At 34.3% G+C, this 8,950-nt stretch overlaps 1 long non-coding RNA gene across 1 annotated transcript; it reads right to left on the bottom strand.

Annotated features, from left to right (window-relative positions):
• Positions 1–6,439: 6,439 nt before the first annotated feature.
• Positions 6,440–8,950, bottom strand: LOC128554340 (uncharacterized). The gene is made up of 4 exons (XR_008369579.1): positions 8,684–8,950; positions 7,936–8,062; positions 7,203–7,305; positions 6,440–6,489 (listed from the first exon to the last, which is right to left on the bottom strand). It is a non-coding gene; the product is annotated as an uncharacterized LOC128554340 (long non-coding RNA).

Genomic DNA, 8,950 nt, shown 5'->3' with positions numbered 1-8,950 from the left:
TCATTTTCGAGAAGGCATTTTTATCATAGAACGAAAGCAGCTACAATGTTTTCATCAAAGTTAGGTCATCTTTTCACCTTCTTCAGTAACTATCATAATACACTGAACTTCCATAGACACTGATCATCTTTTGCCCTTGAAAACTATTTGAAGAGTTGACCAAGGCTAAGGTCTATTTAAATACAAGAGGGTCATGATGACCCTGAATCGCCCACCTAAGTTATATGAGCCACATGTTTACAATGGCAAACTGATGCTAAAATATTAGAAAGTAGGCCTGTAGGTCACATTCATAGTCACTGAAAGTCAGTTTTAAGATTGGTGTGAAAAACTGTACATGTCATCCAAACTTCAAGGCTGTATCTTAAAAGAACAACGAAGTAGGTCAAGGTCACAGTCAGGTGAACCCTATTCAGTTGGGGTCATCAGGTAATTATGATTAAGCACTCAGGAAATAGGATTTGATAATTTTTGAAGTATTTATTCTTATATAACTCATATAACAAGTAACCCCCAGGGCGGGGCCTATTTTCACCCCAGGGACATAATCTGAACAATCTTGTACAAGATCCACTAGGCAATGCTACATACCCAATATCAAAGACCTAGGCTCTGAACTTTCAGACAAGATTTTTGTAAAACTTGAGACCCCCCGGGGCAGGACCTCTTTTCACCCCAGGGTTATAATTTGAACAATCTTACTAGAGGACCATTAGATCATGATGTTACGGCTTTACGCCTTGCGGGTTTGGACAAGAAGAATTTTAAAGTTTTTCCTTCCAGATGCCATGGCAACCAGAGTTCTGCATGGAATTCAATTCTTTGAATAATTTTGAAAGGGGGGCCATCCAATGATCATATCTGTGAAGTTTGGTTTAATTCTGCCCAGTGGTTTTCAGTAAGATTTTTTTTAGAAAATGTTGACAGACGGATGACGCACTTTGAGCGGTCACAAAAGCTCACCATGAGCCGTTGGTTCAGGTGAGCTAATAAAATAATTTAAAATCATATTCTATAGTCTAACACTGTATAAGCAATGTTCTAGAGAGAGAGAGAGAGAGAGATCTTTTATTCCAACAAGATGAGAAGCATACAATTCACAACATAATAAAAATTATACTAAGATATAATACAGAGAGAGAGAGATCTTTTATTCCATCCAGATGAGAAGCATACAATTCACATCATAATAAAAATTATACTAAGATATAATACATAGACAAAACATATCTATCAATCACAAAAGAAATGAGAAACGATAAAGTGTAAAAGCAATTTACATTGAGATAAATGGCAATTTATAATAGCTAATATTGAATGTTTAAGAGCTAATCAATGATTTCATTTTAAATATACAAAAACAACAATAATAGTGTAAAACATATTACATGTAATAGCTTTCAATATACAACTATTTTCTTTCGTATTAAGTAAATGTGTGTAAAATATATTTTACTAAATTTGCATTCATGTATCAATGAAGAATGAACTTTCATTATTGTCCTTTTGGATACTGCATTACAGGGTATTCTAAGTGAAACACAGAATGTAAATAAATACATCAGCAGCAACCCCTAAAAAGAAGAAACTACTACTCTTTTATACAAAAACACTTGATAAATACTGACCATTACAAACTTATTGAAAGCACTGTGTCCACAATGATGCAGACTTTGAAACGATATTGAATGTTTCGAATAGTCCATAAATATTTAACTACTATAACTGCATGAAGTAAGTTTCGTTTTTCATTTAGCTCTAACATATTCACTTTAATAATGACCTAATCTCGAAAGTCGAAAATATTAGACCACATAATGAAAATGTTAAAGTATTATCTCATTATTCATAAGGAAATCTATGAAATATTTGTCTTAAAAGCAAAAATGAAAGATTAGAAAGACAAATAATGCAGGAACTGTTGTGCCATTCTTGTTTTGCACAAACATTTATCTTTAAATAAGATAAGTTAGGCATTACATAATTACACTGCATAATTATGATTTTAATGATGTTGCATATCTATGTTGTACCACAGAAAAGTGGTCTTGGTTTTTCCACATGGTCAATTATAAAAAAAAGTTACAATATAAGTTATTTATAGTAACAACTAAGGGAAGTTAATCTTAAAGAAAAAAATAAATAAATTTGCAAGTCCACACAAAAATCCTTACCAGGTAGAGATTGGTCAAAATACACCACAAAATTGGATGTAACATGCATGTTATACTACAGAAAAGTGGTCTCCATTTTTCCCTACAACTAGTAATGAAAAAATTACAATTTAAACTATTTATAGTAACAACAAGGGGAAGTAATTCTAAAGCAGGGACCTGTGCATGACACTTCGTCTCATGATCGTGTACAATTGTGCCAAGTTACATCAAAATCCTTCCATGCATGAAGAAGAAATGCTTCAGACAGTCATTCTTGTACCTTTGGCCTCTAAGTGTGACCTTGACCTGGTTCTTGCGCATGACACTCAGTTTCATGGTGGTGATTATTTGTGCCAGGTTATATCAAAATCTCTCCATGCATGAAGAAGAAATGCTACGGACAAAGTTTTCATTCTTGTATCCTTTGACCTCTAAGTGTGACCTTGACCTTAGACCTAGGGACCTGGTTCTTGTGCATGACACTCCGTCTCATAATGGTGAACAAGCTATTTATAGTAACAACAAAGGGAAGTAATTCTAAAGCTGGGACCTGCCCATGACACTTCGTCTCATGATGGTGTACAATTGTGCCAAGTTACATCAAAATCCCTCCATGCATGAAGAAGATAATGCTCTGGACAGTCATTCTTGAATTTGACCTTTGACCTCTAAATGTGACCTTGACCTTACACCTAGGGACCTGGTTCTTGCTCCGTTTCATAATGATGAACAACTGTGCCAAGTTTTATCAAAATCCTCCATGCCTGAGGAAGATATGCTCCGGACAAATTCTGTGGACTCCAGCCCAACCGCCGACCAGGGGTGTTCCCATAATACGTCCCGTTTTTCAAACGAGCGTATAAAATTATGGTAATATGATGAAACTATTTTGCAACTATGCAGAACAACACAGTTCATAGCATAGTCATTAGCTACCAAATGATCATTTCTCATTTTTTAAATTAACAATACAGCTGTTGGGTTGAAAAAAAGCTCCACCCCTGATGGTCACATTTTTGTACTGGACATCTGATGCAATTTTGGTAGACGGCCACCTTGAGATCATTTCTAAAATATATATTTTTAAAACCATGCTAACAGTTTTTCAGAAGACTTGTCAGATTATCCTTGAATTTTAGTTCTTTAGAAATTGTAGACGGACATCAAGAGATCAGGGCTTTTCGCTTAGGTGAGCTAAAATGCATGCTGCACATTTAATATTGTCGAATATCTAAAATTCTAACAATAGCTTGACTTTTCTTCTACTATACTATACTTTTAGTTCAAAATATAAGACAGTCTTGTAGTGCCGTTACTAACAAATTTTCAAAGGAATCGCTTTTCCAGTTCTTCCTTCTTTTTACTACCTGCAATATGCAAAAATATATTTAAATTAATGTGAAGATCTGAACTGCTTTAAGCTGCACAGAAATTAGTGAATGTCCCTTTCAAAATTTGTTTATAACATCTCTGTAGATAAAATCGAACACACATCTAGTACAGTAGCAGTACTACATTCATCTGTATTATCACTTTAGCCTATATAACATCATTTTTATGCCATGGCCATTATGTCTACATGTGCATGATAAGTCACCTGCCATTTCAAAGTGTCATTTCATAAGGCAAGGCAGATGAACATGATAAAAATTATTACCACTTACTATTTACAATAATTCTTCAGACAAATTAATATGCCAGTAAGTGTTAATGACATTTGCTTTGATTTTCAATAATTCAGTTCTTGAAAAATATCTGTATAAAATCTGAGTTTGAAAGGAATATCAGCGGAGTTGAATAAAATTAAAATGAATTACTGTAAACTGCAAAAAGGGGGATCCAGTACTTACAGAGATTAATTGCATCAACAGTTGCTTTTCTTTGTGATTTATTCACCACCAACAAACACTCGGCGTCAGCTTCCTGGTACTGGCAACCAGTGTATGACTGGAAGACTGCAAGCAATGCTTCTTTTACCAGTACCTGCTCAATGTACTCTGCAGCTAGGCTGCAATATAAATATTACAAAGTTGAAATGAAAAGCTGCACCAAGATTTATGGTAAGGAAGCCCTCTTGGAGATTCCTGGTTAAGTCATCAGTCATTCTACAATTCAGCTTGAAATTTTTATATGAATATTCTAAACCTAACAGGGTCATAACATGGTTACAATCTACACATTCATTGTCTATGATTTCTCTGTGACAGCAAGTGTTGCAAGTCCATAAGCTGTACATGTGTGTCTATTGAACCATTACTTTCCAAGTTAAGATTATGGAAGAAATTATTGATATGTTGATTTTAGAATTCTTTATACACCTTAAATTTACACCTTATTGATTTACAAAGACTTGAAATGAAATGTAAACCTAATACAACAGGTGGTGCTTGACTATTCAAATTGTTGTTCCATAAATAAAAATATTTCCATAAATGTTAAAGTGTCTTTAGTTTCAATCCAGTATATGCATTAGCTTTGGATAAACAAGTAGTAACAAGCATGCAAAAATTCACACAATACCTTTTTCTTCTGTCTTTAAAGCTGACACTGACAGTTGGTTATTCGGCTGGATATAAAAAGATAACTAGAAATGTGTCCATGGGACACAGATGCCCCCACTATGTGAAAAAGGACACAAATGTTTTCCTAGGTCAGGGGCCATAACTCCTACAATACTGAATAAATCCAGATGCGAAACCCCAGGTGCACAACTGCACATGCTGACCAACATTCATGTAAACTTTGGTGAAACCAGGTCAAATACTTTTGGAACTACGTGTGACACAACATTAAAATGACAAATCTTTAACTAAGTCTGGGGCCATAACTCCTACGCGACTGAATGACTGCACAACTGCACATGCTTACTAACATTCCTGTCTACTTTGGTGACTCTAGGTCAAATACTACACTGACACAACATTAAAATGACCAATTGTTTACTAAGTCAGAGGCCAACCTCCTACAAGGCTGAATAAATTCGGGATGCGAAACCCCAGGTGCACAACTACACATGCTGACCAACATTCCTGTAAAGTTTTGTGACTCTATGTTAAATACTTTTGGAGCTAGGCGCAACACAACACTAAAATGACCAATTTTTACAAAGTCAGGGGCCATAACTCCTACACGACTGAATAAAACTAGACGTGAAACCCCAGGTGCAAAACTTCACATGTTGACCAACATTCCTGTGAAGTTTTGTGACTCTACGTCAAATACTTTTGGAGCTAGGCGCGACACAACATTCTCGGAAGGACGGACGGATGGATGACAAAGGCAAATCTATATGCACCACACAAAGTTGGGGCATAAAATCAATTTGAATTCTCTATGATACATATTAAAATGCCTGATTTGTATTCTCCCTAAAACATGTAAGAATTTGGTCATCTTCCTAGAAAAGTAGATAACTAATACAAGGAAATTTAGGTACTATATATTCCCTGCTAAGTTTGTTTTTTGAAAGACCGGACTATATTTTGAAAGATACCTTATTTTAAAACATATAAATTTTATATACAAAGGACCATGTAATGGTTTGTTGGTACCCTTTTTTTATATCAAAATCAAGGGTAAAGGTCTGCCCTATAGTTAAACATATCAATTTCATGAAGACCCATAAATGGGTTACTTTGTTTTGTGGGTAATTATAATTTTAAAACAAGAGCTGTTGGACACAAAGTCCAAAAAAGGAGCATCACTTTTTAAATGTGAAAAACAGGTTCAGGGAACCTGTATAATACATTATTATTTAAATCTAGAGTAAATACCCAAAAATCAACTTTACACAACCTGCAGACAAAATCTTCACCATCATTCATATCTGCGACATCATCAGCAAGGCAGTATGGTTTAAAGTGGTACCATCTATGGCATTTACTACACTGCATCTGCAATTACTCATAATAATTAGCCAACAAAAATGTGAAAAAAAAATGCAAAAAGACATGAATGCTCATCTAAATTGTGACATAAGATAAGAATGAAATAAAACACTAGTTGAAGCAGTGGACACTGAGAAGGAAGACAAAATAGTTACTGAAAATAGACTGAAATATTAAGACAAAAGCCAAAAGATCTAAATAAGGGTAAATTTGAAAAAAAATCTTGTGAGATTTGATGAGTTTTGGTCAAATACCTTTTTAGATATAATAAAAATTCAGACACATGATGGACTGATGGTGGACAATGGCAACTCTAAGAGCCCTCCCCCAACAAGAAAAAAAAAATAAATAAATAAACATTTGGGGTCACAAAAGAAGAAAAGTGCTCACTTTATGATCATCTTCTATTACAAAGCCGCACTTTGGGCAACAGTCTGTTAGGTAATCTGTAAATAATGAAAATAAATATTACAGGAGAAACCAAAAAAAAAAGACAGCAAGCTTGACTATTTAGATGTCTGATAGTGAAATAAAGAATACCTGAGGAAAGTCCAGCTATCACTTCAGTGTTAAATACCCTAAATATGGATGATGATAATGATGATAACAATTTCATAGATTTAGTCAGATCAGTTTAGCATAACCAAGACATAAGTGCATAATTTTTAAGTGTATCAACTGGACATATTTCTGGTGTAAAATACCATTTGTCACTTAATGTGGGGGTTCATTTTGAACTAATTAAAATTAAAATCGAATCCTTTTAGTAGAAATAGATACAAAATTGATCTGAAATTCTAAGAAAATATATGCAACTACTGTCCTCTATTCATTTGATAGGTGAAAGTTTTGACTGCTGACCCGCAAGTCATCCAATATACAGTTTACAATAATATGTATGATGAAAGCTAAGTTTTGGACAGAATAGCATTTTAGAAAAGTTTAAAGGGCCATAACTTGTAGGCCTAGAATGGTTTACATACTGCCCTTTGTCCAGTTAAAGCTAAAAAACATTTAGCTAAATGGTTTTTTATAAATATTTCTCATACATAAGAGAAAAACTTCTTTCCAACTTCACTATGTCCTATTTTGTATATTGTAAATGCCCAGTACCGACATAGATATAATACTACAATTCCATACAAATTCACAATCTTACGTTCAAATAACATGATTCTACTTGCAACGGACTTCCTCATTTTTGTAAGATCTGTGTTGTCAATACCAGTCATGTTCATAGATAGTAGGTGTCTTTCTGCAAACTGAAAAATGGAAGAAGACTTAAATGGGTATTTTTGCTATAAAAAACATATGTCTCCCCCTATTTATAGTATTTATACTGTAAGCTCTAGAGTCCATTTTGTGCAGCAAAGCAGATCGTGTCAGCATTATGCAAAACTAAGCTTGGTACCTATCATTAAAGTGAAGTTTCACTGAAATCTGGCCAGCAGTTTGACAGGTGAAAGTTGGAAAAAAAAATTCTGACGGTCTTTAGCTCAAGCGACCACTTTGTGCAGTGAAGCACAACATGTCAGTGATATGCATAACTTGGCTTGGTATTAATGAATTAAAGTTTCGTCGAAATCCTGAACAAGCTTTATGGGACAGACAAACAGATTGCAAAGGCCTAAATAATAAGTCTCCAACCATCTATGTGGGAGACATAATAAGGGGACAAACAATTCCTATAATATGCACAGGTCCATTGCATATGAAATTTATTCAAAGCTGAATAACATCAAAACCAAGAATCAACTTTTAACAGTAATCATTTATTTATTACTTCAGTTTATTTCTTGAATAGAATTATTTTCCAAACTTTTTATTCAGGGAGCATTAGCAGAACAGACACATATAAAGGCCACTGTAAGATATATAATATGAATACTTACCATCATGCAATACACACCACAGTTGAAACTATCTGACTGTATTGTATGTGGTCTCGTATTAATACTCCAGTCATCTGAAATGTCATCAGCACCAGGCCAGCGAGTTTTGTATCTTGTAATAAAGTTCCTGTTGATTAAATGCCTGCCATTAGAACACACTGGATCTGGTACAATCCATTCTTTAACAATATTATTTGCTACTGACTTGTAAAAATTGCGTCATTGCAATGTGAATAAAAATATTTGGAGAAAATGTTACTCTGGAAATCCTCTCATTATGGTGAATTTTCATCTTAAGTTATTTCAAAATCTCTTCACAGATGGCAGAGTTAGAGACCAGACATGAATCAGACCCTTTTGACCTTTTATCTCTGACTATGACATTGACCTTGAAGTTATGGTATTGAGCACGACATGTCTTCTCATTATCGTGAACATTTATGCCAATGTTTTCTAAATCCCTTTCTGGATGGCAGAGATACAGCCCATAAATAAATTTACACAGACAAACACATATACATGTGGCAATGTTACCACCTTTGGGGGCATGAAAAGAGAATGTTACAAATGAAACATTGAGAAAATTAATTATGAAAAGTCTGCATGAAGTTTTCTACACACCTATCAGTATTTCTGAAAGCAAAAAAAAGAGAAAAATAAGGAAAAAAATAACATAGAAATTATCACTATTGTGTCACGATTTATACTTTCAGAGTGAAGAGCATATTATGAATAATATTCAGCGTACCTGGAAAGGTGTTTTCTATCGCTGCTATCTCTTTTATGTCATAATCTGTCATAAAATATGCTGGTTTCCAATCCACATTCCACTCCTGGAGAACCCTAAGACCTCTTTGGATGCTCTCTGTCTTTCATTTGGAATAAGAAATGTTCCAACTATGGAGTAACCTACATTAGTGGAAACACATACAAAAAACAGAGGGATATCATATTTTGAGGTCTTGTAGGTTGAATCCAAGAGGCAAATCTCATTTCCATACCGCCTAAGTAACAC

This window comes from Mercenaria mercenaria, unplaced genomic scaffold (genome assembly GCF_021730395.1).
Source record: "Mercenaria mercenaria strain notata unplaced genomic scaffold, MADL_Memer_1 contig_4953, whole genome shotgun sequence".
Lineage (NCBI taxonomy): Eukaryota > Metazoa > Mollusca > Bivalvia > Venerida > Veneridae > Mercenaria > Mercenaria mercenaria.
Note: the sequence above shows the minus strand (reverse complement) of the source record. Positions and strands in the feature narration are given on the sequence as shown.